This window comes from Mixophyes fleayi, chromosome 3 (genome assembly GCF_038048845.1).
Source record: "Mixophyes fleayi isolate aMixFle1 chromosome 3, aMixFle1.hap1, whole genome shotgun sequence".
Taxonomy (NCBI): Eukaryota; Metazoa; Chordata; class Amphibia; order Anura; family Limnodynastidae; genus Mixophyes; species Mixophyes fleayi.
In genome coordinates, this window is record NC_134404.1 from 132685561 (window position 1) to 132693060 (window position 7500).

General features: G+C 47.9%; 5 non-coding genes and 32 pseudogenes across 5 annotated transcripts; all 37 read right to left on the reverse strand.

The window, feature by feature from the left end:
• Nucleotides 1–20, reverse strand: part of LOC142146256 (5S ribosomal RNA) — a 119-nt pseudogene extending 99 nt beyond the window's left edge.
• Nucleotides 21–101: 81 nt separating this feature from the next.
• Nucleotides 102–220, reverse strand: LOC142145936 (5S ribosomal RNA; annotated as a pseudogene).
• An 83-nt stretch (nt 221–303) lies between these two features.
• On the reverse strand, nt 304–422 carry LOC142147190 (5S ribosomal RNA). Its single transcript, XR_012690345.1, has one exon. It is a non-coding gene; the product is annotated as a 5S ribosomal RNA (ribosomal RNA).
• Nucleotides 423–505: 83 nt separating this feature from the next.
• Nucleotides 506–624, reverse strand: LOC142145121 (5S ribosomal RNA; annotated as a pseudogene).
• Nucleotides 625–698: 74 nt separating this feature from the next.
• LOC142146823 (5S ribosomal RNA) lies at nt 699–817 on the reverse strand. Its single transcript, XR_012690012.1, has one exon. It is a non-coding gene; the product is annotated as a 5S ribosomal RNA (ribosomal RNA).
• Nucleotides 818–898: 81 nt separating this feature from the next.
• LOC142145616 (5S ribosomal RNA) lies at nt 899–1017 on the reverse strand (annotated as a pseudogene).
• Nucleotides 1018–1106: 89 nt separating this feature from the next.
• LOC142145804 (5S ribosomal RNA) lies at nt 1107–1225 on the reverse strand (annotated as a pseudogene).
• An 83-nt stretch (nt 1226–1308) lies between these two features.
• On the reverse strand, nt 1309–1428 carry LOC142146523 (5S ribosomal RNA; annotated as a pseudogene).
• A 71-nt stretch (nt 1429–1499) lies between these two features.
• Nucleotides 1500–1618, reverse strand: LOC142147921 (5S ribosomal RNA; annotated as a pseudogene).
• Nucleotides 1619–1690: 72 nt separating this feature from the next.
• LOC142147838 (5S ribosomal RNA) lies at nt 1691–1809 on the reverse strand (annotated as a pseudogene).
• An 80-nt stretch (nt 1810–1889) lies between these two features.
• LOC142145584 (5S ribosomal RNA) lies at nt 1890–2008 on the reverse strand (annotated as a pseudogene).
• An 88-nt stretch (nt 2009–2096) lies between these two features.
• LOC142146369 (5S ribosomal RNA) lies at nt 2097–2215 on the reverse strand (annotated as a pseudogene).
• Nucleotides 2216–2297: 82 nt separating this feature from the next.
• Nucleotides 2298–2416, reverse strand: LOC142146449 (5S ribosomal RNA; annotated as a pseudogene).
• Nucleotides 2417–2504: 88 nt separating this feature from the next.
• LOC142146538 (5S ribosomal RNA) lies at nt 2505–2623 on the reverse strand (annotated as a pseudogene).
• Nucleotides 2624–2705: 82 nt separating this feature from the next.
• LOC142145621 (5S ribosomal RNA) lies at nt 2706–2824 on the reverse strand (annotated as a pseudogene).
• Nucleotides 2825–2898: 74 nt separating this feature from the next.
• LOC142146060 (5S ribosomal RNA) lies at nt 2899–3017 on the reverse strand. The gene has a single exon (XR_012689927.1). It is a non-coding gene; the product is annotated as a 5S ribosomal RNA (ribosomal RNA).
• An 81-nt stretch (nt 3018–3098) lies between these two features.
• LOC142145550 (5S ribosomal RNA) lies at nt 3099–3217 on the reverse strand (annotated as a pseudogene).
• An 89-nt stretch (nt 3218–3306) lies between these two features.
• LOC142145923 (5S ribosomal RNA) lies at nt 3307–3425 on the reverse strand (annotated as a pseudogene).
• Nucleotides 3426–3508: 83 nt separating this feature from the next.
• Nucleotides 3509–3628, reverse strand: LOC142146469 (5S ribosomal RNA; annotated as a pseudogene).
• A 71-nt stretch (nt 3629–3699) lies between these two features.
• LOC142145330 (5S ribosomal RNA) lies at nt 3700–3818 on the reverse strand (annotated as a pseudogene).
• Nucleotides 3819–3890: 72 nt separating this feature from the next.
• Nucleotides 3891–4009, reverse strand: LOC142147757 (5S ribosomal RNA; annotated as a pseudogene).
• Nucleotides 4010–4089: 80 nt separating this feature from the next.
• Nucleotides 4090–4208, reverse strand: LOC142145585 (5S ribosomal RNA; annotated as a pseudogene).
• An 88-nt stretch (nt 4209–4296) lies between these two features.
• On the reverse strand, nt 4297–4415 carry LOC142146370 (5S ribosomal RNA; annotated as a pseudogene).
• An 82-nt stretch (nt 4416–4497) lies between these two features.
• Nucleotides 4498–4616, reverse strand: LOC142146450 (5S ribosomal RNA; annotated as a pseudogene).
• A 287-nt stretch (nt 4617–4903) lies between these two features.
• Nucleotides 4904–5022, reverse strand: LOC142146130 (5S ribosomal RNA; annotated as a pseudogene).
• Nucleotides 5023–5096: 74 nt separating this feature from the next.
• Nucleotides 5097–5215, reverse strand: LOC142146071 (5S ribosomal RNA). The gene has a single exon (XR_012689928.1). It is a non-coding gene; the product is annotated as a 5S ribosomal RNA (ribosomal RNA).
• Nucleotides 5216–5296: 81 nt separating this feature from the next.
• Nucleotides 5297–5415, reverse strand: LOC142145551 (5S ribosomal RNA; annotated as a pseudogene).
• An 89-nt stretch (nt 5416–5504) lies between these two features.
• Nucleotides 5505–5623, reverse strand: LOC142145924 (5S ribosomal RNA; annotated as a pseudogene).
• An 83-nt stretch (nt 5624–5706) lies between these two features.
• LOC142146470 (5S ribosomal RNA) lies at nt 5707–5826 on the reverse strand (annotated as a pseudogene).
• A 71-nt stretch (nt 5827–5897) lies between these two features.
• On the reverse strand, nt 5898–6016 carry LOC142145331 (5S ribosomal RNA; annotated as a pseudogene).
• A 72-nt stretch (nt 6017–6088) lies between these two features.
• On the reverse strand, nt 6089–6207 carry LOC142147758 (5S ribosomal RNA; annotated as a pseudogene).
• An 80-nt stretch (nt 6208–6287) lies between these two features.
• Nucleotides 6288–6406, reverse strand: LOC142145586 (5S ribosomal RNA; annotated as a pseudogene).
• An 88-nt stretch (nt 6407–6494) lies between these two features.
• On the reverse strand, nt 6495–6613 carry LOC142146371 (5S ribosomal RNA; annotated as a pseudogene).
• Nucleotides 6614–6695: 82 nt separating this feature from the next.
• Nucleotides 6696–6814, reverse strand: LOC142146451 (5S ribosomal RNA; annotated as a pseudogene).
• Nucleotides 6815–7101: 287 nt separating this feature from the next.
• Nucleotides 7102–7220, reverse strand: LOC142146131 (5S ribosomal RNA; annotated as a pseudogene).
• A 74-nt stretch (nt 7221–7294) lies between these two features.
• LOC142146082 (5S ribosomal RNA) lies at nt 7295–7413 on the reverse strand. Its single transcript, XR_012689929.1, has one exon. It is a non-coding gene; the product is annotated as a 5S ribosomal RNA (ribosomal RNA).
• An 81-nt stretch (nt 7414–7494) lies between these two features.
• Nucleotides 7495–7500, reverse strand: part of LOC142146188 (5S ribosomal RNA) — a 119-nt pseudogene continuing 113 nt past the window's right edge.

The window sequence follows — 7500 nt, forward strand, 5'->3', positions numbered from 1 at the left end:
AGGGTGGTGTGGCTGTAAGTATTGGTTGCCCACTGACCTACATCTCTTATACATCTCAAAACCAGCATTGAAGTAAGCAAGAACAAGAGAGAGAAAAAAAAGGCCTACTGCACCTGGTATTCCCAGGTGGTCTCCCATCTAAGTACTAACCAGGCCCGGGCCTGCTTAGCTTCCAAGATCAGATGAGATTAGGCTTGTTGAGGGTGGTGTGGCCGTGGGTTTTGGTTGCCTACTGACCTACATCTCTTATACATCTCAAAACCAGCATTGAAGGAAGCAAGAACAAGAGAGAGAAAACAAAAAGGCCTATGGCACCTGGTATTCCCAGGTGGTCTCCCATCCAAGTACTAACCAGGCCCAGCCCTGCTTAGCTTCCAAGATCAGACGAGATTGGGCTTGTTCAGGGTGGTGTGGCTGTAGGTATTGGTTGCCTACTGAACTACATCTCTTATACATCTCAAAACCAGCATTGAAGGAAGCAAGAACAAGAGAGAGAAAAAAAAAAGGCCTACGGCACCTGGTATTCCCAGGTGGTCTCCCATCCAAGTACTAACCAGGACTGGCCCTGCTTAGCTTCCAAGATCAGATGAGATTGGGCTTGTTCAGGGTGGTGTGGCTGTAGGTGTTGGTTGCTTACAGACCTACATCTCAAAACCAGCATTGAAGGAAGCAAGAAGAAGAGAGAGAAAAAAATAAAAGGCCTACAGCACCTGGAATTCCCAGGTGGTCTCCCATCCAAGTACTAACCAGGCCCAGCACTGCTTAGCTTCCAAGATCAGATGAGACTGGGCTTGTTCAGGGTGGTGTGGCTGTAGGTATTGGTTCCCTACTGACTTACATCTCTTATACATCTCAAAACCAGCATTGAAGGAAGCAAGAACATGAGAGAGAAAAAAAAAGCCTATGGCACCTGGTATTCCCAGGTGGTCTCCCACCCAAGTACTAACCAGGCCCGGCCTTGCTTAGCTTCAAAGATCAGATGAGATTGGGCTTGTTCAGGGTGGTGTGGCTGTAGGTATTGGTTGCCTCCTGACCTACATCTCTTATACATCTCAAAACCAGCATTGAAGGAAGCAAGAACAAGAGAGAGAGAGAGAAAAAAAAAAGGCCTACGGCACCTGGTATTCCCAGGTGGTCTCCCAACCAAGTACTAACCAGACCCGGCCCTGCTTAGCTTCCTAGGTCAGACGAGATTGGGCTTGTTCAGGGTGGTGTGGCTGCAGGGATTGCTTGCCTACTGACCTACATCTCTTATACATCTCAAAACCAGGATTAAAGGAAGTAAGAACAAGAGAGAGAAAAAAAAAATGCCTACAGCACTGTGGTATTCCCTGGAATTCTCCCATCCAAGTACTAACCAAGCCCGGCCCTGCTTAACTTCCAAGATCAGTCAAGATTGGGCTTGTTCAGGGTGGTGTGGCTGTAGGTATTGGTTGCCTACTGACCTACATCTCAAAACCAGCATTGAAGGAAGCAAGAACAAGAGAGAGAAAAAAAAAGTCCTACAGCACCTGGTATTCCCAGGTGGTCTCCCAACCACGTACTAACCAGGCCCGGCCCTGCTTAGCTTCCAAGATCAGGCGAGATTGGGCTTGTTCAGGGTGGTGTGGCTGTAGGTATTTGTTGCCTACTGACCTACATCTCAAAACCTGCATTGAAGGAAGCAAGAACAAGACAGAGAAAAAAAAAAGGCCTACAGCACCTGGAATTCCCAGGTGGTCTCCCATCCAAGTACTAACCAGGCCCAGCCCTGCTTAGCTTCCAAAATCAGTCGAGATTGGGCTTGTTCAGGGTGGCGTGGCTGTAGGTATTGGTTGCCTACTGACCTACATCTCTTATACATCTCAAAACCAGCATTGAAGGAAGCAGTAACGAGAGAAATAAAAAAAAGCCTACGGCACCTGGAATTCCCAGGTGGTCTCCCATCCAAGTACTAACCAGCCCTGGCCCTGCTTAGCTTCCAAGATCAGACGAGATTGGGCTTGTTCAGGGTGGTGTGGCTGTAGGTAGTGGTTGCCTACTGACCTACATGTCTTATACATCTCAAAACCAGCATTGAAGGAAGCAAGAACAAGAGAGAGAGAGAGAAAAAAAAAGGCCTACGGCACCTAGTATTCCCAGGTGGTCTCCCAACCAAGTACTAACCAGGCCCGGCCCTGCTTAGCTTCCTAGGTCATACAAGATTGGGCTTCTTCAGGGTGGTGTGGCTGCAGGTATTGTTTGCATCCTGACCTACATCTCTTATTCATCTCAAAACCAGCATTGAAGGAAGCAAGAACAAGAGAGAGGAAAAAAAATGCCTATGGCACCTGGTATTCCCAGGTGGTCTCCCATCCAAGTACTAACCAGGACTGGCCCTGCTTAGCTTCCAAGATGAGATGAGATTGGGCTTGTTCAGGGTGGTGTGGCTGTAGGTATTGGTTGCCTACTGACCTACATGTCTTATACATCTCAAAACCAGCATTGAAGGAAGCAAGAACAAGAGAGAGAGAGAGAAAAAAAAAGGCCTACGGCACCTAGTATTCCCAGGTGGTCTCCCAACCAAGTACTAACCAGGCCTGGCCCTGCTTAGCTTCCTAGGTCAGACAAGATTGGGCTTCTTCAGGGTGGTGTGGCTGCAGGTATTGTTTGCCTCCTGACCTACATCTCTTATTCATCTCAAAACCAGCATTGAAGGAAGCAAGAACAAGAGAGAGGAAAAAAAATGCCTATGGCACCTGGTATTCCCAGGTGGTCTCCCATCCAAGTACTAACCAGGACTGGCCCTGCTTAGCTTCCAAGATCAGATGAGATTGGGCTTGTTCAGGGTGGTGTGGCTGTAGGTGCTGCTTGCTTACAGACCTACATCTCAAAACCAGCATTGAAGGAAGCAAGAAGAAGAGAGAGAAAAAAATAAAAGGCCTACAGCACCTGGAATTCCCAGGTGGTCACCCATCCAAGTATTAACCAGGCCCAGCCCTGCTTAGCTTCCAAGATCAGATGAGACTGGGCTTGTTCAGGGTGGTGTGGCTGTAGGTATTGGTTGCCTACTGACTTACATCTCTTATACATCTCAAAACCAGCATTGAAGGAAGCAAGAACATGAGAGAGAAAAAAAAAGCCTATGGCACCTGGTATTCCCAGGTGGTCTCCCATCCAAGTACTAACCAGGCCCGGCCTTGCTTAGCTTCAAAGATCAGATGAGATTGGGCTTGTTCAGGGTGGTGTGGCTGTAGGTATTGGTTGCCTCCTGACCTACATCTCTTATACATCTCAAAACCAGCATTGAAGGAAGCAAGAACAAGAGAAAGAGAGAGAAAAAAAAAAGGCCTACGGCACCTGGTATTCCCAGGTGGTCTCCCAACCAAGTACTAACCAGACCCGGCCTTGCTTAGCTTCCTAGATCAGATGAGATTGGGCTTGTTCAGGGTGGTGTGGCTGCAGGGATTGGTTGCCTACTGACCTACATCTCTTATACATCTCCAAACCAGGATTAAAGGAAGTAAGAACAAGAGAGAGAAAAAAAAAATGCCTACAGCACTGTGGTATTCCCAGGAGTTCTCCCATCCAAGTACTAACCAAGCCTGGCCCTGCTTAACTTCCAAGATCAGTCAAGATTGGGCTTGTTCAGGGTGGTGTGGCTGTAGGTATTGGTTGCCTACTGACCTACATCTCAAAACCAGCATTGAAGGAAGCAAGAACAAGAGAGAGAAAAAAAAAGGCCTACGGCACCTGGTATTCCCAGGTGGTCTCCCAACCACGTACTAACCAGGCCCGGCCCTGCTTAGCTTCCAAGATCAGGCGAGATTGGGCTTGTTCAGGGTGGTGTGGCTGTAGGTATTTGTTGCCTACTGACCTACATCTCAAAACCTGCATTGAAGGAAGCAAGAACAAGAGAGAGAAAAAAAAAAGGCCTACAGCACCTGGAATTCCCAGGTGGTCTCCCATCCAAGTACTAACCAGGCCCAGCCCTGCTTAGCTTCCAAAATCAGTTGAGATTGGGCTTGTTCAGGGTGGCGTGGCTGTAGGTATCGGTTGCCTACTGACCTATATCTCTTATACATCTCAAAACCAGCATTGAAGGAAGCAGTAATGAGAGAAATAAAAAAAAGCCTACGGCACCTGGAATTCCCAGGTGGTCTCCCATCCAAGTACTAACCAGCCCTGGCCCTGCTTAGCTTCCAAGATCAGACGAGATTGGGCTTGTTCAGGGTGGTGTGGCTGTAGGTAGTGGTTGCCTACTGACCTACATGTCTTATACATCTCAAAACCAGCATTGAAGGAAGCAAGAACAAGAGAGAGAGAGAGAAAAAAAAAGGCCTACGGCACCTAGTATTCCCAGGTGGTCTCCCAACCAAGTACTAACCAGGCCCGGCCCTGCTTAGCTTCCTAGGTCATACAAGATTGGGCTTCTTCAGGGTGGTGTGGCTGCAGGTATTGTTTGCATCCTGACCTACATCTCTTATTCATCTCAAAACCAGCATTGAAGGAAGCAAGAACAAGAGAGAGGAAAAAAAATGCCTATGGCACCTGGTATTCCCAGGTGGTCTCCCATCCAAGTACTAACCAGGACTGGCCCTGCTTAGCTTCCAAGATGAGATGAGATTGGGCTTGTTCAGGGTGGTGTGGCTGTAGGTATTGGTTGCCTACTGACCTACATGTCTTATACATCTCAAAACCAGCATTGAAGGAAGCAAGAACAAGAGAGAGAGAGAAAAAAAAAGGCCTATGGCACCTAGTATTCCCAGGTGGTCTCCCAACCAAGTACTAACCAGGCCTGGCCCTGCTTAGCTTTCTAGGTCAGACAAGATTGGGCTTCTTCAGGGTGGTGTGGCTGCAGGTATTGTTTGCCTCCTGACCTACATCTCTTATTCATCTCAAAACCAGCATTGAAGGAAGCAAGAACAAGAGAGAGGAAAAAAAATGCCTATGGCACCTGGTATTCCCAGGTGGTCTCCCATCCAAGTACTAACCAGGACTGGCGCTGCTTAGCTTCCAAGATCAGATGAGATTGGGCTTGTTCAGGGTGGTGTGGCTGTAGGTGCTGCTTGCTTACAGACCTACATCTCAAAACCAGCATTGAAGGAAGCAAGAAGAAGAGAGAGAAAAAAATAAAAGGCCTACAGCACCTGGAATTCCCAGGTGGTCACCCATCCAAGTATTAACCAGGCCCAGCCCTGCTTAGCTTCCAAGATCAGATGAGACTGGGCTTGTTCAGGGTGGTGTGGCTGTAGGTATTGGTTGCCTACTGACTTACATCTCTTATACATCTCAAAACCAGCATTGAAGGAAGCAAGAACATGAGAGAGAAAAAAAAAGCCTATGGCACCTGGTATTCCCAGGTGGTCTCCCATCCAAGTACTAACCAGGCCCGGCCTTGCTTAGCTTCAAAGATCAGATGAGATTGGGCTTGTTCAGGGTGGTGTGGCTGTAGGTATTGGTTGCCTCCTGACCTACATCTCTTATACATCTCAAAACCAGCATTGAAGGAAGCAAGAACAAGAGAAAGAGAGAGAAAAAAAAAAGGCCTACGGCACCTGGTATTCCCAGGTGGTCTCCCAACCAAGTACTAACCAGACCCGGCCTTGCTTAGCTTCCTAGATCAGATGAGATTGGGCTTGTTCAGGGTGGTGTGGCTGCAGGGATTGGTTGCCTACTGACCTACATCTCTTATACATCTCCAAACCAGGATTAAAGGAAGTAAGAACAAGAGAGAGAAAAAAAAAATGCCTACAGCACTGTGGTATTCCCAGGAGTTCTCCCATCCAAGTACTAACCAAGCCTGGCCCTGCTTAACTTCCAAGATCAGTCAAGATTGGGCTTGTTCAGGGTGGTGTGGCTGTAGGTATTGGTTGCCTACTGACCTACATCTCAAAACCAGCATTGAAGGAAGCAAGAACAAGAGAGAGAAAAAAAAAGGCCTACGGCACCTGGTATTCCCAGGTGGTCTCCCAACCACGTACTAACCAGGCCCGGCCCTGCTTAGCTTCCAAGATCAGGCGAGATTGGGCTTGTTCAGGGTGGTGTGGCTGTAGGTATTTGTTGCCTACTGACCTACATCTCAAAACCTGCATTGAAGGAAGCAAGAACAAGAGAGAGAAAAAAAAAAGGCCTACAGCACCTGGAATTCCCAGGTGGTCTCCCATCCAAGTACTAACCAGGCCCAGCCCTGCTTAGCTTCCAAAATCAGTTGAGATTGGGCTTGTTCAGGGTGGCGTGGCTGTAGGTATCGGTTGCCTACTGACCTATATCTCTTATACATCTCAAAACCAGCATTGAAGGAAGCAGTAATGAGAGAAATAAAAAAAAGCCTACGGCACCTGGAATTCCCAGGTGGTCTCCCATCCAAGTACTAACCAGCCCTGGCCCTGCTTAGCTTCCAAGATCAGACGAGATTGGGCTTGTTCAGGGTGGTGTGGCTGTAGGTAGTGGTTGCCTACTGACCTACATGTCTTATACATCTCAAAACCAGCATTGAAGGAAGCAAGAACAAGAGAGAGAGAGAGAAAAAAAAAGGCCTACGGCACCTAGTATTCCCAGGTGGTCTCCCAACCAAGTACTAACCAGGCCCGGCCCTGCTTAGCTTCCTAGGTCATACAAGATTGGGCTTCTTCAGGGTGGTGTGGCTGCAGGTATTGTTTGCATCCTGACCTACATCTCTTATTCATCTCAAAACCAGCATTGAAGGAAGCAAGAACAAGAGAGAGGAAAAAAAATGCCTATGGCACCTGGTATTCCCAGGTGGTCTCCCATCCAAGTACTAACCAGGACTGGCCCTGCTTAGCTTCCAAGATGAGATGAGATTGGGCTTGTTCAGGGTGGTGTGGCTGTAGGTATTGGTTGCCTACTGACCTACATGTCTTATACATCTCAAAACCAGCATTGAAGGAAGCAAGAACAAGAGAGAGAGAGAAAAAAAAAGGCCTATGGCACCTAGTATTCCCAGGTGGTCTCCCAACCAAGTACTAACCAGGCCTGGCCCTGCTTAGCTTTCTAGGTCAGACAAGATTGGGCTTCTTCAGGGTGGTGTGGCTGCAGGTATTGTTTGCCTCCTGACCTACATCTCTTATTCATCTCAAAACCAGCATTGAAGGAAGCAAGAACAAGAGAGAGGAAAAAAAATGCCTATGGCACCTGGTATTCCCAGGTGGTCTCCCATCCAAGTACTAACCAGGACTGGCGCTGCTTAGCTTCCAAGATCAGATGAGATTGGGCTTGTTCAGGGTGGTGTGGCTGTAGGTGCTGCTTGCTTACAGACCTACATCTCAAAACCAGCATTGAAGGAAGCAAGAAGAAGAGAGAGAAAAAAATAAAAGGCCTACAGCACCTGGAATTCCCAGGTGGTCACCCATCCAAGTATTAACCAGGCCCAGCCCTGCTTAGCTTCCAAGATCAGATGAGACTGGGCTTGTTCAGGGTGGTGTGGCTGTAGGTATTGGTTGCCTACTGACTTACATCTCTTATACATCTCAAAACCAGCATTGAAGGAAGCAAGAACATGAGAGAGAAAAAAAAAGCCTA